Here is an 8,839-nt window from a genome sequence, read left to right as displayed (position 1 = left end):
TTTCTCAAATGGGGCATGCAGAATTTTATCCTCTGTTTAGAATCTTTGAACTAATTAAATGTTTATGCAAGTAACTATTTCTTAATCTCTGTGGACTTTTCCTCGTTGTGCTTGTAGAGGGATGTACTCTAAGAAGGTAAATTCTAACTTCTGCCCAATGGCCTATGGGAGCAGATCTCAGTCTCAGCAGCAATTTGTCAATTCATTAAGAGATACGCATATCGTAGCTTCCTGCTTAATAGTTTTGGTAGACTCCAAGTAGCAGTGGGGGAGTCTGAATTCACTATTACAAGTCCATGGCGAGGTCAGAATGAAAACCCCCATGTCAAGTAGCTCTACCATGGGACAGAGCTTTGCGTGGTCAGAGGGAGGTGTATGCTTCTGTGTTTCTCTGGATCCTTTGATACAGATGTCCAGCACTCATCCAGCACTCTCAGCTTTGAGAGTGGACAACTCTTAAGATTTAAACATCTTTTGTGAGTGCTTTGTGAATTTTAGACAGCTACAGCTTAACATCATGTCCTTTTGTGTGAATATCTAAAATGCATGAAAACAAGTTTTTGTCATAATTCTCAACTTTGGTTCCTCTGTAAGAATGATGATCGTAGTAGTATTGCTGTACCTAAGAGGGCTGTTAGAAATAATATGGGTTGCTTAAGCACCTTAAATGGAAAATATGATGCAATGAAACATAGTTCTTTACAATCTATAAATCTCAACTGTGTATTTGTGCTGTCTGGCGGACTTCAAGGTGGGCTTTGTCCTCACTGTCCATTCTGCTGATAACCTTTTGTTTGTGGCCTCTCAGCTCTCTTCCCTGCTCTTACCTGGATCTTGCCCAAAACTCAGACCTGCACTCAGACTTGCATCCAAGCAGGAAGAATTCCAGGGGTGTAGAACCACGGGATGCGGATGTGGTACCTCAATAGTGTCACATTGCGAGCTCCTTTGGCCTGTGCTGTGAGGTGGCTCTGTGGGGAAAGCCGGGTGGCCGCAAGGCAGGTGGCCTGGACTGTCACAGAGCAGATCAGCCTGGTTCTCAAAATCAGATGTTGACACCCTGCATACAGCAGTACCTGGAAACCAAGAGGATAAAATAATAGTTATTTATTTGTTATTTAGATGAATTGTAGGGTCAAGGCTCAGTACTTATTGCATATGTGTAGGAAATATTTCCTAATTACTTTCAAGCAGAGTTGAGGGTGGATGAAGGTTCACCTCAAGGTAAACGTGCAACTTACTTTGAAAATGAATGTGTAAGGGCAGAAAAAATTTGTGCCTTTATTTCTTCTCTGTCTGTTTGTCAAGCTCACATGTCAAGATACAACGTCAAACTGTGATTCTCATGTGTGATACAAGTAGAGAGCAGATTATTGCCTTCTCTCTCTTCATCTAATTCAACTTCCCTTTCCTCATCTTTTTTTCTTAACTGTGCTCACTCTTTCATGGGCAGCAGTGAGCAGCTTTTACCCTCAACTGTCAGACCAGCAATTCCAAGCAGATAGGAGAGGCAAAAGATTTCTCACCTGCTCCTCACCACCTAGCAATGGCATTTCACAATCACATAGAGAAATGCATGGTAAGAGTTCCTTCCTGACTGTGAGTTTTCTTTCATGAGGTAAATCAAACCAGTGGAAGACTTGGGGAATCTGAGTAATGCACAATGCTTTATGATACAGCCTGGGTTCTGCTCTTTGTGGTGGGCAGCTCCAGGAACTGTACCAAATGGTTGGTTTTGTTGCTTTTGTGTCACAGAGTTTATCCTGAAAGGCTCCTAATGTTATGCAAACGTCTACCTCTTCCTCACCTCCCCAGTTATTGTATGAGATCAGCTCAAGAGAGCCAGCTGTATCTATACCATGCTCAAAGTCTATTTCAAAATCATGTTAATATTTTAAAATGTGATTGTTTCCTATTCTTTTAGTGAGTCCTGTGGAGAGGTGTATATACATCTTCATCTGTGTACAAAGAGCATGTTCTAGACCTCATTAATCAAAATGACACTTTCTACACCCTCAAGTGTTTTCACATTTGCACATGAAGTGTGTTCCCCAAACTCTGTGCTGACTGACTGATCTCTGCATTTTTCAATTTTCAGACCTATGTGTCTAAAGCTGGCTGAAAAGATACAAAAGTTGGCTTCTAATGTGATTTCTTTAATCTTCATTTGTAGAATTAGTATTACAAACCATGTAGAAAGTCTTTCCAGGCTCTCTTTTTGCATCAAGCTTGGCACACGCGGGAAGGACCACATCCCATCTTACACTGGAAAACACAGTGCTTACTGCCAAAAAAAGCGTTAGGCGACACTGCTGCTTTTGGAAAGTGTGTCAAAGAAATGTGTCTGTTAAAAACTGAGGAAAAGAAAGGAAAACATCCTTCAAGGCACAGGCTTGCCCTGCTTACTCTGTTTAAACATTGTGTGTTCTAGGGCTCCTCTCCCAAAGGACTGCCATGGAACGGGTATTAGCTGGTGCTCACATCCAAGAGGAGGATTTAAATTCGGTAACGTGTCTGCTAGTAAAAAACACAGTCAACTACTCATTTCAAGACTTCCACGTGTGTATATACAAACCAGATAAAGAGCGCCTGAGGGAATGGGAAGCAGTAGAAAGCCTTTTCTAAGCTCAAAGAACTGTGGAGCATATAGAAAACTCCCATTCATCCTCTGTTTTCTATTTACTGTACTTCTACCTGTTATCTGAAAGGCTGGGGAGACGTGTGTGTGTGTGTGTGTGTGTGTGCAGGGCCTGGAGAGGAGCCTGAGTTCAGTGTGCTTTTCTGAAATACTTTGGTAGGGTTCTGGAGTGCCTGAGCTCTGGAGGCACCTCTGGGTCCCCACAGCAGAGGTGCTGCCTGTATCTGGCACTTCTTCTGCCCACATGGCATGTGTGAAACACACGGCCAGTTTTGCTGCAGCTTGTACTATGGTTTTCTCGACTGAAGACTCTCAAAAGAATTTGCAGAATTTCCTCTCTATTTTTTTAAAGGTCTAAGCACGGGTATTTCTCTTGTCTGGCTCATTTCTTTGCTAAAAGCCTGTCTGAGGATTTTAGTAAAAGATGTAAAAATAATGTAGAAATAAATATCACCATGGAAGACTAAGGGGAAAAAATTTTGCCCTCTCCATCTCCAGAAGTACAAAGGATTTGTAGGAAATCTGAGGAAATGTACTTCCTAGTGTAAGTTCTTCACCTTTACAAGTTTTTACTGTTTTGTCCTGCAAGAGATAAGTCACATTTATGGACTGCTCTAAACTCTCTGAGAGGTTCACCTAGTTTTGGGGTGGGAAGTGCATAGACAGCATCTGATGTTTCTTGGCTCGAGCTCTGACCCACGTGCTGTGGATGTGAGAGAGAAAATGCAACATCTGTGCAAAACTCTGCTGGTGTTCCTGGTGCTGGGGGGCTTCAAGCCAGAGATTAAGATTAGAAAACACTGATTTTCAGGTTGTTTACTGATATTAACGAGAAGCAATGGAAGGGCTTGCCTTTTGACTGTTTTGTAACCTGTGCTTGTAACTTGCCATGGCTGTAGCTTTGTAGAAGTCTTGGAGTTTACCTAGAAGTGTGTGTTCGGTTTTGGCATCCAATAGTTTAATGAGAGCTTCACTTGCAGGTATACGGCTTAGAGAGTCCAAATAATGAAGAAAGACAAGAACAACACACGCCCCAAGATAGTAATTTGTGTACATAGTGTTTATAGTGATCCCACGTGCAAACTCAGCCCCGTGCCCCGCTCCGGCTTCCCCTGGCAGCCCACGGGGGGCGGGCGGGAATCACGGGCAGGGTTTGCCCTTGCCGGGTCGCTCCCAGCGCGGCGCGGCGCTGAGCCGGGTGCGGGGCCGCCGCCCGCGTGGCTCCCCCGCGCCGCTCGCGTGGCTCCCCCGCGCCGCTCGCGGGGCTCCCCAGCGCCGCTCGCGGGGCTCCCCAGCGCCGCTCGCTGTCTCCGGCCCGAACCGGGGCTGGGGGGGGGGGGGGGGGGGTGTCAGCGGCGGCGGCAGCAGCAGCTGGAAAAGTTTGCAGGTGCGCGGGGGCGCGCGGGCAGCGGGGACCCCCGGGCGCGCGCTGCCCGTCTCGGCGGGCGGCGGCTCGTGCGCGGCGCTGCGCGCGCGCGGGGCGGGGGGGAAGGGGCGTCGCCATCTGCTGCGAATTGCCGGTCATTGGATTAGTGCCCCCGGGGATGAGATCAGCGGGATCGGCTTTCGCAGGGGGCTCGGCGCTCGCCGCGCTCCCCAGCTGCGCCGGCTCTCGCATGAGGCGGCGGCGGGCGGCCCCGGGGAGGCAGCGCGCACAAAGCCCGGGAGCCGCCACAGGCCGCCTCCCGCCTCGCCGCCGCCCCCGGCACCGGGCACCGGGCGGGGCTCCCGGGCGGCCCGGCCCAGCCGAGCGGAGCCGAGCCGAGCGGGGCTGCGCCGCCCCGAGCCCCGGAGCCCTTCGCAGCGCCCCGGGCGCGGCGCCTCCCGGCTCCCCCCGCCTCCCCGGGGCCGCGACTCGCCCTGGCGCGGCGGCGGTTGCTGGCAGGCGGTTGGGATCGGTCTTCTGCCGGAGAGAGCACCGTGGAGGGGGCACTCCTGCGAGTCACGGCGGCTGCGGCTTGAGTTTGTTTACTTGCGACGGGCGTCTCTTCCCCGGGATTCTTTCTCTGCTCACATAACGGATCGATAGAGGTGCTCGGAGGGGGTTTATGGTAAGTTTGCCATGGGTGGGCTCTTCTGTTCGTGGGAATTCTGTGTTTTGTTGCAGTGTGTAGAGACGAGATTTTTTTCTTTAAACAGTGCTGTTTTTCAAGCTGGTGTTTAAAGAAATACTCTTCTGAAACGCTTTCTGATTTACGCTGAAGTATTTTGTAATAGAAAATAGTTTCTTGAGCTATAAAAGAGAATTATTTCTACGTGTTAGGAAGCTAAAGATTTACGTTTCTTATAAACCGAGTTTGTTTGACTTTGCGCTGAAGAAAGCAAAACCTCTTGCCTGGTGATTGCCACAAGCCAATATTTTACCGTGGTTACTTGGTGCTTTTTCCGGCAGTAAAAGCCAGACCTCAGTTCAACTGTTTAGACGGATCTGAAATCCTAAACTATCCTCGCAGCAAGGCTAGGAGGCAAGCTGAGGCTTTGTCAAGTCAAGTCCGAATTTGTATGCAAGACTTGGAGTTTCAACAAAGACAGGTATTGACTGAATTTCCCCCCGCGTTACTCCTAGAGCTGCCAGCCGGGATAGGTGCTGCCCCTGCAGCAGGGCCCAGGGCTGGGGACCGATCGCTGCCCTCCTGCCGGGATCGCTCCTGAAGAGGCTTCGGCATGAGGGCAGCCAAGGAGCTGATGTGGCAGCGTCTGTGCTGGCTGCAATTCATTTTTATTTCTTTGTGTCTAGGACGTGGAGCATAGATTGCTCTAGGGGGGCAAGCATCCTATGCGGAGAGGTGGCCAGCTGCTATTTCAGTCTCCGGTTTGATGTTTGCTCCAGCCCTTTGGTGCTGAAGTCATAACTGATATTTTCACAGTGCTGTGCTTGCCTTTGGTGACAGAAGCGATTCCCTGATATCTCCACGTTGCTAAAGAGCTTGTCCTCTGGGAAGGAAACAGCCCCAAAGAGTTACTCCTGATGCTTGTGGCTGAAACTGACCTGGCTCGTGCGGCATATCTCAAAGGATGCTACATTTTTAATGTTGTTTCTGTAACTAAAGCAGCTTGTAAGGGACGTGAATATCAAATAGCCGTTAGGCTGTTTGGCGCTGCTGACAGAGTGATGCCAGATCCATTGAGTTCTCTTAACAACCAGCCGAAGTTTTATAACTGGCCTTGGTAATGGAAGTCTGGTTTTCTTGGTAGCTAATATGCCTCAGTGTCTTGCTGCTGACTGTGGATGTCCTTGGATGACCGTTCCGTGTGCCTCAGTGTCCATGCCAGGGCTGCAGGGAGACCCGGTACTTCCCTGCGTCACAGGGATGATAAAACTTCACAGCTCCGTGCCTTGCTGGGGCCCTCATGTGGGTGTTGCTCTGGAAGTACAGGCTGGTGCTGTTGGGCTTGGAAAGCCCTGTGCTCACTGGTCCCCTCCTACCAGTGTGCTCTCTGCACTTGTGTTTGTCTTTGCAAATGTCACTTCAGGCAGCTTTGAAACACCAGGCTTCCTGTTCAACAGGCTTTGGGGCTTGGGAGTAATTAGGAGTTGTGAGTTTTTTGGCTTTTTTTTTTTCATATAGGCACAACCCTCCCCTACTGAAGTACTAATTGAATATCTTGTTTTCTGAAATAACTAGAAGTTTTGATTTTTGATTTGACCACATTGCAGTCAGTTTTTACTCAAATTTTGTGCAGCATAGGATTGAGCCTTCTTTCCTGTCACTCCGTAAGTAGCAGCTCATTAACTTGTCAGTCCTCGTTGTTGCTGTGTAAACTTCTGTAATGGATTTTCCATGTACCAAGAAAAATCAAGCAAGCTATTTTTGTCTTGTTTTCCTTTGCAATGGCTGTTTGCTCCTCTTCTGCCTGTAGGTCACAGTCCTCTTTTGTGGGGAAGGAAAATAATTTTCACAGTGGAACTCGATGCTGTGTCGTAGAACTCCATGGTGGTTTCTTTGAGTTGGCTTTTGTAATTCGGACAGCTGGAGACTTTGCCTTTGAGGAGCTGTTTTGCTTATACACTTGAGGCACAGTGACAGCAATTGAGGAAGAAAGCAAAGCAAAGCATGGTTTTCTTAGATGTTAGCTGTTAAAAATGCTTGGTTAAAGAGTTTAGCAACATCACGTTAGAGACCCAGCTGGCCTATCCCCATGATTTGTCTTGGCCAAGAAGAGGGGGGTGGAAGGAGGGATGCCTTTACCAAATTCAAGTTCTGTAAGTCACGCAGCATTTTAGCTGTCTTCTCTCTTTAACCTGCTTGACTGCTCACTGCTACTGTGCTGACATCCTTGACTCGCATCTTTTTGTGCTGGGGCAACACCACTTTGGTGGTGAGGCTTTCAGAGTGCTTCTGTGCACAGTAAACGCCAGCTTGAGTAATGATAACGCAGAGTGTCCTTGATACTCACTCCCATTTCCTTCCTCAGTGAGAATAATTGCACTCTTCTTAGAATATCCATGTAAAGGAATTGTAGATGTATTTTCATTTTAGCAGGTTTCCTAGGATAGAGATTTGACATAAATGTTGCCGGAGTTCATAAATCCTGGCTTAAGGCCAAGGCAAGACTGATGGTAGAGAGGAGCAGAGGCTGGTGCCTGCCTTCCTGACGCCAGCCAGGAAGCAAACCTGGGCTCCTGGCTCAAGCGGTGGAGGGCTTCACGCTGGCAAAACTGTTTAGATGGGCGCAGCTAATTTAGTGTAGGTTTGCTGAACTATGTTAGTAGAGTACACAACTTAGAGGCTAATGGAGATGTGAGCCACACATATTGTCCTGAGAACTCACAGTATTTACTAACCCATTATAGATCAATTTTCTGTGATGAAGGCAATGCTTAAGGCTGCCCCTTGAGCAGTTAACCAATTTTTTGAAGTCAAAATACAGTGTAAGGTTGCTATGTGTATCCAAATATTTGCTAATAATTCTGGAAGTTAGTGTTGTTGGACTTACTGTCTGAGAACAAACATGTGCCGTGGATTGCAACTTGCCAGACCAGATAGCTACCTCGCCCACACGTATTTTTTTGTGGTGTTGTGTACATGCTAGTGAATCCGCGTCACTCCCTGCAGCACACACATCCTTTAGGGGTGGCTTTAAGCTGTCTCTGTAACATGCAATTTGGGCAGCTGAGAACTCTGTAGCTGATGTATGGTTGTGCTGTAGGATAAGATGTTAATGTATCGTGTGCTTCTGGGAAGAGTAGTTTATGTCTTCAGACTTTTAACTTTGCTCAACTTTGGCTCAGGTTATTTGGGGGGGAGGTTGTTTGGAACATCTTGCTTATTTGCTTTTTACTTTGAAAAGGTGGCTGTGACTTGCTCACATGGTCAATAGACCATATCCTATAAATGTTGTAGTGTGCCACTCCAAAAGGGCTGAATAATGAAAAATCAACTGTTGTCCTCCGAGAAAGTTATTTTGTTACGCTGTCTAAGTTACTGTTGCTTGAGTGTTGCTGTGTGCTCTTTCCAGAGGAAAGGTATTTGAAGTGGTGGGTGCTTTCTGAATCCCACTGATCCCACAGCCCTTTACATTGTATGATGATAATTTTGTGTGTGTGTTTGGAAAGCTGGCAGTATAATCAACAGCATCCATGACTGACCAAGGAAAAATCCTTGCCCTGAAGAGATTTCGTTCTAAAGCAAGGCTTAAAGAAAGCAGTGTGCCCTAATAGCCTTGGTGGCAGCATGGAAAAATGTATCAAAGAGGAGAGCAAGAAAACAGGGTTTATGTTTTGGGAGCAGTGCTCGCAGGGTGCCATGGGTCTCAGCTAAGAACTGCACTTGCAATTTGACTGGCAATATTTGGTTAAAACCCGATGGCTATATTTTGGCTACCTCTGCTCTATTAAAGACTGGACCTGCCCATCAGGAGTGCTGGGTAGAGCTCACTACTTTCCTTCCTTTGGCTCCTTTTTGACCAGTAATGGAGTAGTGAAAAGTACTAGCTTATTTAAATTTACCTGTGTATATATTTATATATATTTTTTTTGAGGGTATCTTTTTAAAATGGATGTTGTCTTTGCCTCAGAGGCTAATGCTGTGCATCTCCTAATCTGTGTATCAATTGAAATGCAATAAGAAACGTATGAGGGAGAGTTTGTATCTGTTTGCTCTCTTAGTGAGAGGTGAAGTGCTCAGGTTAAACGTGGGTGCTTAGCTGTGACCTAAATCTGTTCATACTGGAGTCACCTGAACTTAGATGGATGCTGAG

The sequence above is a fragment of the Nesoenas mayeri genome (assembly GCF_963082525.1).
Source record: "Nesoenas mayeri genome assembly, chromosome: 9".
Taxonomy (NCBI): Eukaryota; Metazoa; Chordata; class Aves; order Columbiformes; family Columbidae; genus Nesoenas; species Nesoenas mayeri.
Note: the sequence above shows the minus strand (reverse complement) of the source record.